The 21,504-nt window shown below is 38.0% G+C and overlaps 1 protein-coding gene across 10 annotated transcripts in view; it reads left to right on the top strand.

The window, feature by feature from the left end:
* The window catches only part of SULF1 (sulfatase 1), a 148,764-nt gene that overhangs the window by 62,199 nt on the left and 65,061 nt on the right, over positions 1-21,504 (top strand). Inside the window, exon 1 of one of the 10 annotated variants that reach the window (XM_054630678.2) lies at positions 21,172-21,287. The exons of 8 other annotated variants lie outside the window; for them this stretch is intronic. The gene's annotated coding sequence lies outside the window, so the exon portion shown is untranslated. Of the gene's footprint in view, positions 1-21,171; positions 21,288-21,504 lie in introns of those variants that run through there. One more of the 10 variants, XM_077186394.1, reaches the window with a different exon arrangement.

The raw sequence follows: 21,504 nt of genomic DNA on the forward strand, positions 1-21,504 counted from the left end.
TTCTTCACATGACAGTGAGACACATATGTTCTAGACTAAACTTGAAAGCCTAGACTCAGATTTAGTAAAATCTTAGCAGTTTATGGTGGCTGTGAAAGTTGCTCAGTTAAAGCATGGTGCTTCCATATCTGATGGAGGCACTTCCAATAAACTTATTCCTAGAGGCCCTTGGTTTTATTTTGCCAAGAGCAGAGAATTCTGAACATTAAACTTTTGGATAATTCAGTAGGATTCTTTATGACTTTATGTTAATTTTTCCCTTCAAAGGTTCTATTTCAAGTAGCAGAGGTTCTAAAACTATAATGTCAGCTTGTGTATAATGACAGCAGAAACCTCAAAAATTCTGTTAGACAATGGGAAAGAAAATACATGGACAAGACAGAGACACGACTAGAGAAAATGTAACAAGAAAAATATCTTAATTGTGCTGAAGAAAATATTTCTATGGCCTGCAAATATTTTTTATTTCTATAGCAACTTATCATCAAAAACTTTCTAAAATATTGAGTCTCACAATTTGAAAGGTGGATAAGAGTTACATTGGGATGGTCCTGTCTTTTGCTGGAGTACAGCCTGATCCACTTGTGATTGATATTTGACAAAATACAAAGCTGTTGATCCAGATGGTAACAATCACATACAGAAAGTATTTCTAGATCAGAACTGTAGTCAAGATTTTGATCCAAACTTCCTAGCATTTAATGTAAGCAGTGGCAGAATTAAGACACTGCTTAAACTGAGAAGGGAATTACTGTCAGCATTGTCTGTTAAATGCATTGGGAACTGCCATAAATACAGGTAGTTCCAACCATGCCTTGCTAATTGCCTGGGTAAGTCCCTCAATCTTCCCTTATCAAAACAAGGACCAAAGACACACCATGTGGAACAGATTCTGAAAGCTCTGTGGAGCCAGAAAAATCTGTTGCCTGTGACCCCAGAGAAAATTTCACATTTGGTAAGACTTCAGTTTGATTGTATTTCTTTGAGCCTTTCTGCTATAAGTGTTTAATAATTTGAACTATGTCAATAATTGCCCAAGTTTGCCTACATGAGCTAAGTCATTTAAGAAATTACTTAGGAAAGTAATGAATTTGATGAGAGTATAAGTTAAATTAATTAATCATCAGTTAGTCACGGTCTTGTGTCTAGACAAGCAACAGTCTTGCAATATGCAGTACCTGGGGCCAACAAGTAAAAATACTCCATTTCACATGAATCTTTTATTTCACTGTGATTGTGGTAGTGTATAGACACACTATAACTTAATTAAAATGCAAAACCCAATGTACTTTTTCCTTGCAGTGTCCTTACTGTTTGCCCTTACAGTGATGTAATCCAGATACTGTATTCTTCAATTTAATTTCCTCAGCCTGTTGGAAAAAGAAAGCCTCTTTCATGAAAACACATCTTCCCCTAAAGCTTCAGAAGTTTTAAGTGTATGTATGTAACTAGCAAACTAATCTGTCTTCAAGTTGCTCCTGTTGCAGAACTGTAATTCAGATAATTCAGAAAACAGAAAGTTTTCTGCACAATGCTCAGAACCATTTCTTTGTAGATGAAATTCAGTGCTTATCACAGCATCTAGAGCAGCTTTTGTTAGCACATCCTTTCTGTCATGTAAGTCTCCTGGAGCTGAATGTTCTGCAGCAGCTTCAGAGCCTCAGTGTGTTTCTAACAACTCATAGCTACACATGATACAGTGCTGCAGCTGAGCTTTGATGGGACAAGGGTTTTTATATCCGTAGTGGATTTTTATCCAAGGGGAATCACGTCTCTGTTTTAACAGCAGAAACTTTTCAAAAAGGCTTTTGTGGTTTCAGCTGTCATTTTCAACTTTAAGGATCTAACTTAAGGGCAGTTTAGCATATTTAGCATTCGCTTGACAGACCCTTGGTGTGTCCCTTATCTCTATCCAACAGTTTCCTACCTGGAAAGCTCCTTTCAGCTCACTTGAGTGAACTTTCAGTCCACTGGAGTGAAACTCTTTCAGGTGCTTCTGCAGCTTCTTTTTACTCTGTTTCTCAAATCTGTGTGAACTGTACCAAAGTTAGCAGAGCTGAAAACAGAGCAGTAACTAGGAATTAAGAAGCTGATAACACCAGTGTGGCCAAATGTACTAATCATAAAACAAAACAGTAAAATTTCACTGCTTGAATAAAAGCTTGCTTGTTATAGTATACAAATTCTTTTATTTTACATTCTCAGTGGAAGATGGAATAAATGTGTCTTTTTTATGGGATGATTTAGTTCATTCATACCATAGCCATAGGCAAAATTCCTCAGCACACTATATTTTGCTGTGAAAATATTCCTGTTCTGAAGTCAAGTTCAAATGTTTAGTCACCTAGATATTTGAACAAACGAAATGTTTAACATTTTGTGTCACTTTTTAACAAAGTCCATTGTATATACAAAAAAAAATGCTCCTAGTTAATTCTTGAATTTACTTTGTACCAACCCCAGTGCCAACTGCACTGAACCCTTAAATACCCAAGGACCAGGTGCAATAATATGAAAGTACAGTAAAAACAAATTACTATATTCACCTTAAGTATATTAATTGTAGAGGAGGCCCTGCATTAGCAAGGTGTCCAAGGAACTTAAGGCAATTATGTGATGTAAAGCTGTAGTGCAATACCATTATTCCCAGCCTTGTAAGATGGCAGCTTTCTTTTCTCTGGGAGAAGAAACAATTCTTCTGCCTGTTTCCCACTTCTCCCCTTCTGCCCTATCAAAAGGAGTACAAGGACAGGATCCTCACCAAAAGATTCTCATGATGAGGGAACTGTCTCATGCAGGAGGCACATACAGCTCATATCTTGATAAGATGGCTGCAAAGCAGAGAAGGGTTGAAATTTCAGACTAATATGGTTCTGTGGCTTCTTATGTAGCATCCTACTTTCTTAGATGTGAGATTAGCTTTTATTGTAAGGCAAAGAAACATGGGATTAAAACCTTTTAATTCTATCAAAGTGAAAACCATGCTTCAGAAGCATGCAGCTGGTTTGGCTTGGTATATGGGAGTGTTCCCTCTGATTCTCTGTCATTAAAGGAGGCACTGAAGAACATGGATTAAATTTTTAACTTTCACCAACTAACTGATTACACTAAAAAAGTAAGTTGGATAAAATTATTCAGATTTGCTTGACAATATCTTGAAAACAAATTCCCTGCACAGCTTTGCATATTAAGTAGAAAATGCTTACTTAAAGTGACTTGACTACAGGATTTGTACAAAGAATCAGAGGCAGAAACAGTAGTCAGAAATAAATAATACTTCAAACAAAGTGCAGCAATAGTCCCTGACAGTTTTGTTGATTGATTTTTTAAAATTTATTTTTATTATTTTTTTGAGCACTGAATGATGCTTTGCTTTAGTGGGGGTAAGTTGCCCAAGCTAGCAGGCTCCATGACAGTGAAGTCATGTTTTGATTAACATCAAGACTCCTAGTGACCTAAAACAATTCATTGTGCAAACATATGAGAGTCCAAAAAAGTAATACTCAGAATTAATGATGTTTGGTTATCCATTCTCCAGTGAGGTTGAAAACACAGATGAATGTGGTGCCCTTCCCATTCTGTGTCATCAGATCTATCTTCCTCAGTCCTGAAGAAAGCACATTTTTAACACTGCCAGCTCATTCTCCTTTATCAGACATCTCAATTTTTGGCATCATATGATTCTAGGAAAACTTATCTCTAATTTGCAAGAAAGAAATAAACATATTTACTACCTAGGATTGCCAAAATAATTTCAAAATGCACTATCTTAGGGGCTAGGAAGCCAAAAGATAAGTAACATGAACACAGAATTTATTATTTTTTTGAAGAATGCTATTTTGAAAACAGTTTCTTGATTTATCTTGGGCATTTGACTGACATCTTTTTTGTTTAACACTTGCTGTTGGCAGGAGTAGAGTTTTCATTTCTCAGCGGTTCTTCTGATTTCTGCTGTGCAGCAAAGTGAACATCTCTGTCATTTTCATCCAGAAGAATCATCTTCTTTCTTTAATGCTATTGTTGCTATTGAAGTAAGCAAAAGTGTTGCAAATAATTTCAGAACTGACCTTAACAAAAATATATTTTGGGTATCTAAGCAGAGTCTTTCAGACTGTGCCACTCTGGACCTCTTGTGCAGCACGGTTAAATCATCATTGTTATTCTTTTATTCCCTCTGTATAAATATAACAGCAGCATAAAAATCTTTTTGATGTCTAGGATAGTGTATGGCGTCACAGGAAAACTAAGGAGGTCTTCTAAGCTGATTAAATAAAACCAACAAGAGTCACAGGAGGGAAGGGAGGAGGGAAAACACTTGCTCGCCTGATCTGAGATGTTTGCAAAAGCTGCAGCAATTCTCCACCAGTTAAGGATTGAAGTTTCCCTGGTGGACTGATGACCTTTGATGTGATAATTGCTGGTTTTCCTGAAACTCCCAAAAGAGGGCATGTATAGTAGGGTTAGAATAAAAAGGGATAAATATTAATGAAGCATTGGATTTTCATTCAAAACCAGCAGGAGCCAAGCAGTTAAACGCTCCTTTTCATCCCATGAAACAGGATATAAACTAAGATCCCTATAATATTTGCCACACAACTTACAAACCCTAATCTCTGAGTAGTTTTACAGTGTCATGTATCTCTGTGGGTACAAGTTTATTCTGTTGTTGAAAAGTTCATTAATTATCTTAATTTTTCTTCTTTTGAAATTGTCATATAAATTAAAGTTTAATTTTTTTAAGTATTGAGTTTTTGCCTCCAACAAAACACATACTTAAGTGTCAGGGTATTAATTTTCTATTAAGTGACCTTAGAAGTTTTATTCTTCAGGTGAGGCTGGAGAAAGTGCCGTAGGATAAATGGTGAAAGTATTATCCTTCTTTTGTTGTGGTTCACATGAAAGTTTTTATCCTTTATCTGAATCCAAGTTGATCCTAAGTTACTGCTTTTCAGCATCCACTTGCACACAATTCACTGTCATGTGCTTGATCACAGAAAATAACAGGGATATGTGCTATAGTTAGTATGCAATTTGCTTGCTCTTTCACAAGCTGGGTGAAAAAAAAAGTGTTTGCAGAGTAAAAAGAGTCACTATAAGCCCATTGCTTACCACAACAAATTTTTCTAGTTGTCTGGGGGTTTTCTTGGGTTTTTGTTTGGGTTTTTTTGTAATAGAGACAGATAGTTTTATTTTTCTGGCGAAGTTACTTTCCTCTGGAGCTAATTGTTGTTGGAGTTAGTAGGTGAAAAGTTACTTAAGAGTTTGCCAAAAGGCTTACAATCTCCATTTAGATTTAATTTGCATGTCTGTCATGGCTTGGAAAAGATTGAGTATTAGCCTTTCCTCTAGCATGTCAGTCATATTGTGCTGTTATCTTGAAGTATTTTAAAGACAAATAAAATTGAGATTTTCAGACTGATTAGGTGGTGTGACTGCAAAGGCATTTTTGCATTGAAGAAATGTCTTTGTTATAGCAGCCATCATATCTGACCTGCTCCCTAGGTCAATAAAGATGAAGGGCTCTTGGTCTGTGGCAGAAGAAACTCATTGTGGCTCACACTGGCCCTGCTTTCACATGCATACACTTACTGCCAGCCTAGCAACATGCACCTTCTCTCCAAATGATTAATATAGCATCAAATGAGACATACTGTTTCACTGGAAAACATCCTTGTGAGGCTGGCTGAAATGGGAGGTTAAATATCAAAGGGCTAACACAAAGAAAGGGACTGATCAAACAACTAGACTATTCTGTGGTTTACATGGGTTATTTTGCTGATGATTAGGTAAAGAAAAACCTGCTGAGATGAAGAGTAAGCAATTACATATTGAGGAAACTCTCATACTTATTACCTTATTAGTAGTATTCATGGACTGAGAGACCCTCCGCAGGGTGATCCCTTGCTAATTCCTTATCGACAGCGGCTTTGATGTGCATACATTATGTGATTTTCTTGGAGGAAAAGGCAGGAGTTATTCACTGAATACATAACCACCTAGCATCCAAGGAAAATTGCAGAAGTGAGGAAACCTTTGTAAATAAAGAAGGCTGCATGTTAACTAAAGCGTGTATCTCATCTTCAGCTGTCAATGTAATTTCCTAGAAGGCTGGTTAATAAAAAGAATAAGAAAAGTAATAAAATTCATAACCACTGGTTAGTTCAAGACAGAATAATTGCCAGATTGTGAGGGAGACACTACAATGTCAGCAGAGATGACAACATCAGTAATAGCTGGTTGTGGAAGTAGAGAAAACTTTGATTACTTGATCACAAAAGTTTCCTTTTACTGAATTTTTGGTGTGTTACATGTACAGATAAGACTTGGAAAAATGATACTTGACAAATATTTTCACTAGAATAGACATTCCTGGTTCTTCCTATGTGAGATACTGCTTTCTCTCTGGTAAGGAACCCTGCCTCTATGCTGACAGTCATTTTAAACTCCTTTCCTGCTCCAGGGCAGGGGAAAGGTGATTGAGAAAAATTAGGTTCAGATGTGAGTTGATATTTGGATGTGATTTAGATAGACTCAAATACAATGGTGGAATAGAAGAGGATATCTTACCTGTGCCTATGTCAGTAATGAACCAAAAAAACCCAACAGATGGTGACTACTTTTCAAATGCCAGCAAGTGTTACTCCTTAAGGCACAAGCCTGTTGTGAGGACTTTTCTCTGTGGCAGCACATAGTCTAGGGACCTGTGAACAAAGTAGCTCAGTAATACCAATAACCTGGTTGTGGGATCAGCAAATTCATCTGGCATAACTGTGCTAATTTACAGTTGTTCAAGATGTGCTGCATTTGCTGCAACAGGTGACATGCTCATTTAACATGATGAAGCTGCCAAGATAGCCCACAACACAGCAGCAAGCAGATTTTAGTCCTCACTGTTATTGTCATTACTGAAGTCTGAATGCCCTATAGATTTTGCAACTTAGAATCACTTTGTCTTCAAAGAGAATGTTGAGGATTTAAATGTAGAAGGTCTGATGGCTGCATATTTATATGTGGCAGAGAGCCATAACAACTGAAGATTGCAAAATAAACTTCTCTGAAAATTTTGTATTAGTAGATAGGTAAATATCAGTAAATCTTTTCAAGTTCCCTTACTTAGTTCCTAAGGTAATGCACATCTTACATTACTGAAGGTCATGATTTGAGCCCTGCCAGCTGCTAAGCCCCATGGAGCTGCTCACTCACTCCCACCCATCAGAATGGGGGAGAGAATAGGAACAGTAAAATGGAGAAAACCTGTGGTTTGAGGTAAAGACAGTTAATGACTCTGTAAAGAAGGATAATAATGCTACTAACACTCATACTAATAGAATTAGAATACACAAAAAAAGTGATGGACAATGCAATTGCTCACCACTCAGTGACCAGTATCCAGCCCGTTACCAAGCAGCAGCTTCCAGCCAGCTTTTCCCCAGTTTATATACTGAGCATGATGCCATGTGTTATGGATTATCCCTTGGATCAGCTGTCCCATCCAAACTTCTTGTGCCCCTCCAGCCTTCTCACTGTCTTCAGCATGAGAAGCTGAAAAGCCCTTGACTTTGTATCAAAATTACTTAGCAACAACTGAAAACATGCAATGTGCTCTCAACATAGTTCTGGACTAATCCCAAGACATAACACTATACCAGCTACGAGGAAGAAACTAACTAACTAACTAACTAACTTACTAACTAACTAACTAACTAACTTACTAACTAACTAACTAACTAAGTCTATCCCAGAAGAAGCCAGGACACACAGTCTGTCTCACATCACTACAGCATAGAGCAGTAGTATGCTCTATAAGAAATGATGCTTTTACTTTGAACGTTGATTCAAATATGGCATTGTCAGCTTATCATTTATCTTAATAATTTCTGAACAGTGTGTGATCATTTTACAAGTAACAAGATGTATTAAGTGTAAGACAGTATTAGCTCAAATGCAAGGTTGATGAATGGGAGTTCAGGAATACATCATCAAGGAGTCTTACCTGAATGATCATCAAGGATCCAAGTTCATGGTCCAGTCTAGCTTGACATGTTATCATCCCAAATAAATTAATGAATGGTGTTGGTTTTGAAAAGTCTGTCTGGTATAACATCCTCAGTCGTAATATCATTGGGTTTTAAGGCAGGCCTTGTACTTATGACTCCTGTAATTTAATATTACAGGGATGTATGATCTGCATTATATCTTCCATTAAGGGTAAAGATGGCCAGAGGATGACAGTTTAGCTTTCAAGGATTCAGATTTTTTTCATTTCACAGTGCAATGGAAACAAAAGACTTCCAGTGCTTTTTGTTTTTTCCTTTCAATAGCATGAAATTTTATTGAAATTCATTTTCAGATTGAAAAATAAAGGTTTTCCATCTGAGTCTCACACTTGGGAGTAAGCAAAAAGCTTAGTCTGAAGTCAGACTAAGTCAAGCCTAAGTCAGTCAAGCTGATCCTTCTTCATTTTAGTTTCAGTGCTATTGTGTTGATACCAGTGATAATCAATTAACTAATTCTTTCCATGGTAAATCAAGGAACTCTTATGAAGTTTCTTGCATAACTTTTCTGATATGTAAGAAAACATGAAAAAATACTGGCAGTGTTATATTCCATGTATCATTTACAGAGAATGACAGATTAAAAATTTGTCCAAAAGTCCTATTCAACAGGATATTTCCATAACAGATGGCATGAGGAGTAGTTTTTCAAGCCTTAGGCAGGTATTAGATGCTAACTTGTGACATCCATCACACAGTCTAGGAGATCCATCTGATTCACACTAGTCAATCAGCTGCCTTGGTTTTAAGCAATTTCACGCTAAAAAGAAAATGTATTAGCAATAGCTTTTTTGCTATTTGGTTACAGCTATTTGCTTCCTAAAATTGTCTTCCCACTGTGTCCTCACCTGTAAGCTAAAACCTCTATCATTTGACTGTTAATAATGGATATATATTTTGCATAGTTGCTGAACTGAATGTTAAACCATAGAAGATAGGGTAATTTATAATAAGGCTCCTCTTTATCATGCTGGTAAAGGTGATTTGTGAAATTCTACTGTATCACAGGTCCTGGTTGCTGTTGTTTACACTGCTGCACACACACTAGCTAATTCTATGGTTTTACCTGTCAAAATTTCCTGGTGAAATGTAGTTGCCCACTACAACTTTTAGGGAAAATTTCCTGAAGTTATAGACAACGTTTTTGATTCTCATTCAGCCAGATAGATCCTTGTTCAGCTACTTACAACTGATCCTGTTGCTGCCTGTGTGTGCCCTGCCCACCCTCTGGCAACTTGACCTCCCTGCCTATGGCCAGGACCCCGTTTCAGCCTTCTGGGGTTCCCCACCTCTGCCAACAGTTCAGGACTCCAGTTCAGCCCTGGAATGGAGTCCTGTAGGTTCCTCCCAGGCATTCCCCAGCATGGCCTGCGCCTGTCCTCATCCCCAGGGAGCCAGGGGTGCCTCTGTGCCATCCTCACGCCCCGCTGCTGGCTGTGGGCTAGGATGGGACAGGCTGCCAAGATCCTGCCTGGCTGCTCCTGGCCATGGCCCACAGGGCACGCACGGTGTCCTGAAAATGTGCCCATAGGTGCTGCTGGAAAGACATGAGGATTTCATTTGCACATACATAAAAATTACATTAGCAGGTGTAGGAAACAGATGCCAATGCTCAGACATTTTGTCATATCTCTTCCCCAGCTCTACCCTGTGAAAAGTGGAATATGTAACTCAATATTGTAATAAAGGCCTATTTTGGTAAGGAAAATCAAGTGAGGAAATGTGCAAGAGTTTTACAAATCATTGAAATCTTAACATAAATGCTTCTGACAGAGGTCAACAGAGCTTTCTAAATGTAGGAGATAATGGAAACATAAGTTGGTGTCATATGATACTTTAGCACAATGCATTTTTCATTTCAGATTCTTTCTCCTTCTTCATACCCTGAAATGTTTGGTATATTTTTGACCAAATTTAAACATGTCTATAATCTGACCATATTATACCAGGCTGGGGAAAAGATAAGTTTCTAGGAACTTTCAATAAAATGGAAAAACACAGAGGTGGAGTAACACAAGCAGGGGACAGAGTGTGGGTTATGCACTGTGCTCTGTGGGTGCTGTCACCCACATCCTCAAAGCTGGGAGGGGATTTAGGGTGTTCAAAACCACCTTGATTTTAAAAGAGGTGCTAAGGAGAGCCACGAATTTCATAAAAACACATTATAAACTTGAATAAAAGAACAAACATATGAAGATGCTGTATTATCAGGGCATCATCTTTTCTTCAATGCAGAATTCTTTTGTGGTGCCTCTCTGCATGCCATCACCACCACAGTAAGTGGTTTTCCCAAGCAGTTTTGATACCTTTTTCATGCACAAATTGCCATCTCCAGATATGCATCAGGACACTAGACACATATTACAGAGTATTTTCAGTCCTGAAATTTTTCTGTGTTAATGTCCAGTTCTGAATTCTTGTTTGTGCAGAAAACAGTGGGGATTATGCCATAGCCTCCTTGTGGACTTTTTCTGAAACTTCTGTTCAAAAGGCATTGTTTGCTCTTCACTATAAGCCATGGAAAGCACCTTTAATTTTAGAGGGAATTTATTTGGAGTCTGTATTAATCTAAGGAACCTGTGACTGACCCTCAGTCTCAGACTATGTACTAGTAAGACCTTGTGATCAGAGCTTGTCTCTGAGAGTAACCTGTACTTTTAGGAAGAATTAATAACTTCATTTCTAGGGTAGAATAACTCTGGGAAACACATTAATCAGTGTGAGGTTAACAGATGATAAAGACATCTCAAGAACAATATACTTTTTGATAAGTTTTAAGATATTGAAATATAAAAATGATTTGTAAAATTTAATGCATGCAGAGCTGGTTATGATTTGACTTCTTTTTTAGGAGACTTTTCCTATAAAACTTCTTTATTGTAGTTACAAATTTTCCATCAAAATTTCTTAAATTAAATCTAGAAATAAACATATTTTGCAAATGCAATGCAATAGAAACTGTGGAAAATTTTCATGATTCACCATCTGCAGCCCTGTGTTTAGAGTTTTGCAGTCTTCCAAGAAATGAATAAACAGTCCAAATGATATTTTAAGGAACAATTGGAACTTGTTGACAGTGTTAAAAATTGAAATTACATATTTTAAAGCAGTATCTGTTTTACATAGTGAGACAGAGGATGTAGAATTTAAGCTGCCTTCATTTAGACTTTAAAATCAGTCATATGGGACATAAGGGGTCCCTCTGGAAAACTATTCATTTAACTCAATAAATTACTCATTTTTGCTTGTTTATTTTAAAGGACAACATAGACAGGAATGTATTCATGGCAGATGAATTAGCTCCTGTATTATGAGCATGCAGTGTGGTTAGTGTGAAACATTTACACCACCCAGCTCATCAGAAACCAGTGAGATCATTTGTTTCATTCCAACTGTGCTCTTTGGGTTTACATGGGGCCTGGGTATTTCAAATCTCTCTTTTCTCATACATAAAGTTGTACTTTCTTTCCAAGTCCCAACTGCTCTAACTTTTTTATTAAGAAGAGAAAAAATCCACCAGAAAATATTTTAAAATTGGGTTTTATTTCTGGTGAAGAAATGACCACTGAAATAATTTGAGGCCTTTTCCCCATTTCAAAGGACAAGGATAAAACCTGAAATTTTGGCTAGTTCCTTTGACTGAGAAACAAAATTTTGCCTTTAGCATTTAAGAACTCTAAATAGGGGGACAAATATCAGGAATTTCTTATAAACTGTGTGCAGTGATGAAATAGGCAGAACCGAAAGCCAGTAGAAAGGGTCTCAGACTTGTGGGCAATGACAGACACAGATGTTGCTCCTTGATGCTACTGTATACTAAATTCTAAGGGTTGTCTTAAATAGTATTGCAGCTCCAGGTTGCCAATACAGGAAAGACATCAATAAACTGGAGTGTGTTTGGCAGATGGCCATCAAGGTGCTTGGGGGCTGCAGTCCTTGTGCCATGTGAAGAAGTTAGAGGAGAAGTGTTGTTCAGCCTGGAGAAAGAGAAGCTTTTGGGGGAGTCCAACTAGAAAGAGGTTACTGATAAGACAGATTCTTGGCAGTCATCCATGGCAGGAGGGCAAGGCAAGAAGGCAATGGACATAACTTGAAATGTAAGACATTCAGACTGGGTCTAAAGAAGAACAAATTTCACCCTCAGAAGAGTTAAGCAGTGGAATAGGGCTCGAGAGCATCTGGGCAGTGTCCACCCTTGGGGTTTTCAAACATGACTTGGTAAAGCCCTGAGCAGCCTGGTCTGACCTCACAGCTGAGCCTGCTAAGGACAGAGGAGTGGATTCTCTATTGGTCTGAACATTCCTGAATTGGGTCATTGACACAGTCTATGAGACACCTTTCATATAAGAACAGTTTATCTACATTTAGGGAAAAAAACCCCAACCATCCAGTAAAGCAAACATTGATGTTTGATAATCACTGTAAAATGAGATGCCTCTTAAATTCCTTCCTACACAAAATGAAGAAAAATTCTGTGGTCCTGTTCTTTGCCTTTCTAACTCCTCTCAATTTTCTGGGACCAACTTCCTCTACATCCTAGTCCTTGACATTCCTGATTCATGCTGCATTATTCAGAAGCTTCTGCCTAATGACTACCAATTTGCATTCCCATCTTCCCTTCTCTGTGCATAATGCACAGTCCAGTGTTGCAACATAAGATTGACTGCCTGCTCCACCACTCCTAGAAAAAATAATTCAGTATGTGCTGAGCACCTGAGTAGAATCTTGGCTCATGAGCAGGCTTACAATTAATATAAATACATAATATGATATATAAAGATATACAGTTATTTATATTTGTAAAAAATAAAGATGGTATAAAATCATCTCTCTTCAATGCTAAATAGAAACTGTGCTTAATAAGAAGTGCATTGGAAACAAAAAAATGTTTGCCTCAATATATTCAGCTTCATCTTCCATGCTTTAAAACTGTTCTCTCATCTACAGAAGCCAGTACTGTGAAATTGAAATACCTGTATGTGTACTTGAAAGATCAAGAAAATGTTTCCCCAGGCATTTTCACTAGGAAAATGAAGGTGCATTTATATGTGCTATCCCTTCAAAATGTTTTCTGAGATAAAGTTGTTCACAGAATAATTTCAGCAAGTCATTCTTGAGTTTTTTAGATCTCAGACTGTAGAGTATTTTCAAACAGCCCTTTGAGAATAGATTTTCAGAATTCAGGTTGGAATAATTGCCATTCTTCAGACAAAAAAGCTGTATATGGTATATTCTGTCCTTGAACAGGCAAATGTGACTCTAATTTCAGGCTTTTTTGACACAAGTTTTCAGATGAAAGCCAGTATTCTGATGCTTTGTACATTTTGGCCTTTCTTCATGTGATGCTGAGATGTTTTCTGAAATAAAGATACCATAGATCTTAAAATATTGTTGCAGCAGGAATGAAGAGCCTGCAGGAAGTTGTTTTAAGGAGCTGAGCAGTCCTGTTGAACACAAGAGACTTACCTCATTTGCACAGCAGGACTTATATCAGAGGTTAAGTAAGTCTTAGACACCTGGTTTGGCAATAAAATCCATCCATCCTTGCTCATATTTGCTGCCATTCCTGTACTAAACCATTTCCACCTGATAGGACAGGACGATGTGTAGATGACTTTCTGAGTTTTCCCCTGGTGGGTCAGTCACAGGTCACTCTGCAAATCTCCCTGAGCACACTCAGGTGCATTCTTGAGTGGGGACTGTGGCATAGTGAGGTGAGGTGAGGTGAGAGGACCGGTAGCTGGGGTTCTACCTTGTGCACCACCAGAAAATGGAGCTTGGGGAACTCCAAGGGCTTCCTGATTACAAAGGAGATTAAAGGTAAGGTTGATGGTGGGGTGGTGTTGTTCTGAGCAGGGCCTCAAGTCAATGCATCTTCCTTGCTGACTAGTCTTTATGGAGCAGGATATGAAGCATGGTTTGTTTTTGGGGTTGTTTTTTGTTTACTTGTTTTTGTAACAGGTTGTTTTGTTTGGTCTATCTGTTTACTATTAATAGTAGGCTGGTTTCTCTATAGTACAGGTTTGTCAGGGAGGAGTTTATTTGAAAACACATTTCTTGGCCTGTCAAGGAGCTTTTACATGTATATCAGTGAAGGCAGAATTTATACTGTGCCAGGACTGGAAAAACTGCTTGACAAGAAGTAGCATAGTAGGAGAGATTTGCTTTAAAAACAGAACTCAGGACCTGAGGCATTGGTGCATATCTTAGTAGCCCTATTAAATTCAGTTTGAACTCATTGAAAGTAAAACTCATTAGAATATTATGGGACTATATTAAAAATATTCATTAGGCTAGGAGTCCAGACCTGAAAGTGCAAGAAAAAGTCAACAATCTGTAGGGGACCTAGATGCACAAGAAGACATTTGCTGTATGTAAGCACACAAAGTGCTGGTGCTAAAATAAATTTACTTTCTGCACTGTAATATAATGCAGAAAGTTTTCCAAAAGCACTTAGAACTGCCTGTCTCCCCTGGCTATCCTGGGCATGGCACTTAGCTAAAGCCCTGCGGTGTTTCTGAGTCCATCCTCTGACAATACAACTAAAAATATATTTAGGTTCCTCTCCTAGAAATACAGGTGATGTTCCCTGTTTACATACAGGCACCTGTGTAGATCCATACAGGGAATTCCTCCCCCTTCAGTCCTTACATAAACTCCTCTGGTGCCCATGAGCTGCTGTTGCTTTCCCTGGGCAGTCAGCAAGGAGAGTGGCCAGAGCAGCCTCGGGTCAGGCTCAGCTTCCACTCAAGACCACCCACCCCCATGAAGGCACCACCTACCCTAACCCCTCCCTGTGACAACAGACATTTGGGGGAGGTCTAGAAAATAAACTTTATAAATTAAGAGTTTTCTCTCCAGAGGAGATGTGGAAAGCTATGGTCTTGCATGGTTTCTAAAGCCAGTGAACTTAAACAGGAATTAATAGAAATGTGCAAACTGTGTTGCTGTTGTTCACCTCTGTGGTGTGATCTCCCATTACAAGACTACTTACTGAACTGTCAGTGTGTTATTGTGTAGTATATTTTCATAATGCCCCACACTGCTGAAGTGAGCAAGTGGGCCATTATGCTATTTATAGCAAAAATATGTGGGTTTAAAATGGAATTTTAAAATTACCTGAGATTCCCTCATATACAGAATTTAGTTTTTGTATTTGAAAAATAATTGGAGTCTTTTAGTAATTATATTACCTTCTAGCTGAAAAGCCACTTCCTTTAAAGATAAAAAAAATCTGATATCAGAAGCCTGCTTGGAGCCTAGCACACATCTAATTATCTCTCTCAGTCTTAATTATTTAGCAAGTGCTAATAAACTGCACGTATCATGACACTCATGTGTAATAAGCATATAAATTTAATTTATTTTTTTCCCTCTCTTTGAAGACTAACAGACATGGAATTCAATCACAAGGCAATGACATTATAGCCTCCAATATAACATGAGGTTTTAATAAGCCTCCTGTTTGCTGCACACATGTGCTTAAGACTGCCTGGAAACCAAATCAGTAGAAAAAAGGGATTACTTTAGATTACTTTGAAATATGCATTGTTTGAAATGGCCTCTGGTGACCAGCTTTCATGAATGGCTGATTTTACTTGTGGGGCACATCATCTGGCTCAATTATACCAGGCTCTTTTGTATGACAAGTGCACTCCTTGGCTGTGTTGAAATATGAAATCCAAAACAAAGTAAATCAGATGGTGAGAAATAAATTTAGGTAACTGTATATTATTAGAAGTTTGTAACTTAACAGTGGACATTCTTCTTACTGAAAAATATGTGGGAATTTTGTTTTGAAACTTTCACATATTTGAAGTTAATATAAAAACATTAATTTTCATTTTCTTTAATGTTTTGTTCAGCTATATTAGCAGCATTAAAACGAAATACACATTTTTCTTTTCTCAAAGGTAGATCATTTCTCCTACACTTGTTTATTTTTAAAATGTTATTGGAGTTTGTTGTTTCACCCTAACAGATGAAGTGTTGGAAACTTCTGCCTACTAAGAATATCCCTTAACCTGTACAAAGTCATAAAAGTGGGTTAGCAAGCCTGCATTACACTTTCAAGTCACTGCAAGCTTTTTCCTTTCCTGTCGGTAACTGTTTGCAAAATTACAATGTAAAAACGTAATATAAGGTTATGATTCTCCCTACCTGCAATTACTTTAAATTATAGTTACTTTAAATTAATCTAGCCTGAGGCACCGAGGATCCATCATTAGAATACACAGATTACATTTGAAAGGGGAGAAGATATCTGATTGATTAGTTAAGTGTGTTGGAAATCCAATAGATAGTGATTAGATTAGACCCAGATAGGAACTACATTCTTTGTGTTCACTGTAAATCCTGTACTTTACAACCTAGATTAGGGGATTAACCTTTAAGAAGAAATGGTAAATCTTGCTTTTTCCTGACTTCTGCTGTACTGTAATTGTGTTTCCCATGGCTGCAGGCTCAATATTCCCACAGGAAACTGACCTGCAGATTTACACGGTCGTGCCTGGTAGCCTGAGATTGCAGTGTTTGCCTTTAAATACGAGATAGAAGAGTAACACGTGAGAAGAGCTTTAACATTGCTAAACTTAAAACAGTCATCTGTCAACAGCTTTTTCCACTGAAGTGCTTCACTGTATTAGTGAAAGTGAGAGTTGCTATTGTTGTTGTAGGGTGTTACAACCCTCTAGTCATCAAGGCAATATGATTTAAGGGAGAGATTTAAGACCTCTGAACTACTAGGTTGCTGGGTGCAGCTGAACATCTTGCCTTCCTGACCTTTTATTATGTAGTTTCAATCTGTCTGCACAATCTTCATGCAATTACTAATCTTATGAAGTTGCTAATTTTGTTGAGTCTCAAACCACACACTTGTTATGATTCACAGCATAGACCACGTGAGATTTGGAGAGGTCCATCCACCCTGTGACACAAACTTCAAAGATTCACAGAAGTTGTATGTGTGTGTCTCGGGAAACCCCTTTTACATTCTTTCACCCTGGAGTTTCCATGTATGCAAAATGTTCTCAAATACAGCAGCAATGTCAGGTGGACCCATCTCAATTTAAAGCATATTACAGTGGTAGGTGTAAACCCTGAATCTGACATTTGTAGGGTCATGGATGGATGGAGGAAGCCACCTCCAGTTTACACGGTGCCACTGACAGTGGTTTCTGGCAGTATAGGCAGACTGGCAGGTTTCTGAAATTATGCTGAGCAGGTGCCCAGCAAAGTGACCAATCTCCAAGGTCATATTGGAAATTACAAAACACTGACAATAGCAGAATCCCAACCCTGAATTAAGAGAGTTTTTCTAGTTGTTCTTTTCCTTTCTCTTTTTCTTATTGAAAGTTAAATTTTAAGGAAACAGAGAACACTGGGATCATGTTCCTGTAAAAAAAGCTCATTAAAGCCAAAACTGTCAAGTCAGCAGGTCAGAGGTAAGATACATAGGAAGATGCTCTTCTGCCTGAGGTGAAGAAAGAAAGCTCATTTTCTTGTGGTGATTGATATCCAAGGATTTGTTTCTTTGAGAGGTTTTATCCATTTATTTATCAGAGAAGCCTATAAGAAAAAAAAAAACAACAAGATTATTGTTTGCATAAAGAAAATGAAAGAATACAACATAAGTGAACACTTGCAATGATAAGGTCTTCCACTTCTTTTCCATGCATTTGATGTATTTTTGTGCAATTTCCTTGCATTTGTCAGAGAATTTTAAAAATGTCCTAAGTTGCAAAACATTTGTTTGTGGACTATTATCTTAATTACATACAACTATGTCAATTTATGGAAGCATGGAAATCTAACTACAGAGATCAAATCTGTAGGATACTAGATAGTGAAGAGGAACACAACACAAATAGGTGCTGCACTAGAAGTTTATTTAAGAACTCTGTGATACCTTACATTCTCAATTCACTGCACGTATTTACTACTAATATGTGGGGAACAGAAGCCAGAATTCTCATTCTCATGTTTTCTGGTGGTACAAACCTGAGGGCAGTGACTGATACACCTGAGGGCTGTGCTGCCATGGTTTGGACTATATGATCTCTGGAGTTCCCTTCCAACCCTGATGATTCTGTGATTCTTAAGCTCCACTGTTACAGTCCACATCATTACTAGTATTCTTGGTATTATTTACACTCTTTCCTTTATCATCTGATCCATTTTTGTTTCAAAGGAAAGGCCACTAGGACAGTGGGCCTTAACCTATTGTGGGAACTCAGCACATCCCTCTGGATGTCCAGGGTTGCCGAGAGCCCCGTCGGGGGGCTCGGAGACCCTGGCATGCTGCCCGGAACACCTGGTGGCTTGATTTTGATCCTTCCAAAGAATTGCCAGCTTGGTATAAGGATGTGAAAGCCACACAGGTTTGAATGGTGTAATAATAAAGTATTCACAGGGTGAAAATGAAGATTTTAGGATTTTTGGTGTGGGGGTTATGGGGACAAGATGGAGGAATCTTGTGTCTAGTCCTTCTTTCTTCTTCTTGTTCTCCATTTTCTGCTGTGATGTTGGCACTTTGGGATTGGTTTAGGGTAGAAATGCACTGTCTAACATGGGTGATAGGTATTGGAAATTAAAAGTAAATATGATATATGTAGTTTGTAGTATAAAAGGATGACACCGCCTCGGGGGTGGTCGGAGCGCTTGTGGCTGCCGTGCTGAGTGGACCTTGGCTGGGCATAAAGAAAATCTTGTAGATAAGAAATAGTAAACAACCTGAAGACCAAAAAGTGAAGAGTCCAGAGTCATTCTTCAGAGCACGGGCTGCCGCAGAACCATCCCATGCATCTCGGGGCAGAGAACATTCAGCCGACCAGAGACCTATGACTTTGGATAATATAATGCCTCAATGTTCATGCTCAAAAGAAAACACTAATGCAGAGAAAACAAAGTTGTTTTCCCTTTGTTACCCCTTGGTCATGAATTATTGATGTGGGGCATTGCATAGCACATGGTACTGGAGAGGGACGTATGTCCAGTATCATTACTCACTGTCCCCACATTTGATGTCAGATTTACAGACAGGAAATGTGTTCATATAAGCCAAATTCCCCGTGCAATGATACGTGGAAGACACATTTGTAGATTATTGAATATCAATAAGTTCATATATCTTTAAAACTTATAATGGCATATTCATGTGCATACTCAGTGCCCCGTTTCATAAACAAAGTGCATGACTCTGGACAGATTTTATTGGCCAAACACAAAATGTCATTTTAAGTGAACTGAGTGAAAATGTGGACATAAGAACCAAGTGACAAATGCTCTTTTTTGAATACTGGCTGCCTTTTGCTGTGTTCCAAACTAAGCACTTTCAGTCAATGCCATGAAAAATCTTGAACCACTCTGGATCAAAATTAGTAACAAGTCTACAGACTTTCAAAAGATACTGTTCTGCCCTTTGCTTTTCTTCTAAATCACTGAAAGATACTCTCTTACAAGACCTTGAAATAAAGTCCTCATACTTTTTTATGCCACACCACACAAAGTGGCACTGTAGCCTTTCTTTGCAGTGCTCTGCCAGTGTAATTCAAGTTTCATGGGTAATTAATTCTCCACACCAATAAGTCCCTGAACTGCATGTTATAATACTAGCTGCATAGAAACAACTAAAGATGCAAGTTCTTTTATTCCTTGAAAGGTGATTGCAAACTATGTATTTCTGCTCCTGTGGGGAAAAAAATTATTTGGATTCTTCTGGTTTCATTTATTTACTAACTGCAATTTGGTTATCATAGGTATCATCTATAAGAAAAATATACTGTAAAATTCCCATATAGTAGTTAGATCAGCACTTGTTTATTTGGCTAGAAAAAAAAGCATTTTGCAGTACCATCTTGATTTCTTAACACAAAAAAAAAAGTTTGCTTCCCATGTAACTTTGAAAAGTTCTTTTTTAGAATTTCTCCTATTTTTGTGTGTTTCTTAAGACAAATTGCAGTATCTGTAGAGGCACTTATATGCTACCAGCCAGTATCCGACACAAACACTGCAGCCTTGTCTTCCCTATTAGCCCTGTATTTTGACACTTTATTTAAATTCCTTCTAGGACTGGGAAACAGGCTGTAAAAGGACTAGTTTTCAAAGATCACCTTTTAATAAAGATTTACCATAGACAAAACTGAAAGATGAGCAACAAAACATGGCATTACTGTGCTCTTGTATGAGAACCATTCAATGAAACTTGGATAATTAATTTTATATGTATAAATATGTCCTGATATTTTCCTTTATCAATCAAGAATAAAAAATGTTAGAGCGGGAAGAGAAACTTTCATACTCTTATTTCTAGCAAAGACCTGCCTAAGGTGCCTCAAACATGCTAGAGGAAAGGAATTTTTTTAAATACTAATACAGACCAGACAGGTTGAAGTGAAGAATACTTGTTAATGTCCATTTGGATTAGCATAAATTTTATTAGCACTGAGGTGTAATTGTCAGGAGCTTGCAGTTTCATATGGTGGGGGATTATTCAAACACACTGGTGCCAATGTTTGCTCAGTGCAGTCAAGATGACTGCACTTTCTGGGTCAACATTGTCTGAAAAAGTTTGCTGTACAACTGAGGTAAGAAACTAAACATTGAGTCTCACTTCATATAGCCATTCGTGCTTTGTGATGTGAGTCAAAGTTTCGCTATTTAAAGATCAGACATCTAGAGACATTGTATTTCTGCTTTTGCACCAAGAGCATGTATCTGGTGTGTGTCAGAAGAAAGCTGACTTCCCTGGTAACCCCGGTCTTTGGGGCTCTTGTCAGATTTTATGTGACTTAAGAGCATATACATGGAAATGTAACTATTTTTAAAAGTCCATCCAGGCTAAGTACAGACTTCCAGTTACTTATCTGAATGTTGTGTAATCACTGAATTAGCATTTGCTGTACGATGGCGATCCCATGTATTGACTTTGCAGTGCTGTAATGTTAGCGGAAGGCTGGAGTGTTGGTTGGTGCAGAAACAATGAAAGACAAGATTTCTCTGCCACAGACACTTGGGTTTTCCTTTTAAAGACGTTCACACTCTTCTGGTGTAATTTCAGCCTGCCAGAGTGAGGAGCATGAAACTGTTTAGCTTGCGAAGCTTAAAATAAAAGGTGTATGTGGAAACAAGAACACGATCCTTTTTCTAGCAGTCCAGCACCAAGTCCCATCCCCTCCCTCTGCTGTGGCTTCTTCCCCTGAAATTTAGAGCATCTCCTTATTAACGCATTTTTAGGTGAGTGATTGGAGGCCCCTTTTGTCTTCTGTGTCGCTCTCATTATTTCTGTTTATTAATCTGTTTGTGGCTCATGTTGCATGTCTGAAGTCTCAGGTGTGGGTGCACAGATCTCGTGATTTATGCTCCAGTCTAATTATGTAAGGCGTACCCCAGTTCCCATGCGGTCTTCCCCTTGGGCAAACTTCTTGATTGTTCTTGGGCTTGGGTGGTTTTG

This window comes from Agelaius phoeniceus, chromosome 1, assembly GCF_051311805.1.
Source record: "Agelaius phoeniceus isolate bAgePho1 chromosome 1, bAgePho1.hap1, whole genome shotgun sequence".
NCBI lineage: Eukaryota > Metazoa > Chordata > Aves > Passeriformes > Icteridae > Agelaius > Agelaius phoeniceus.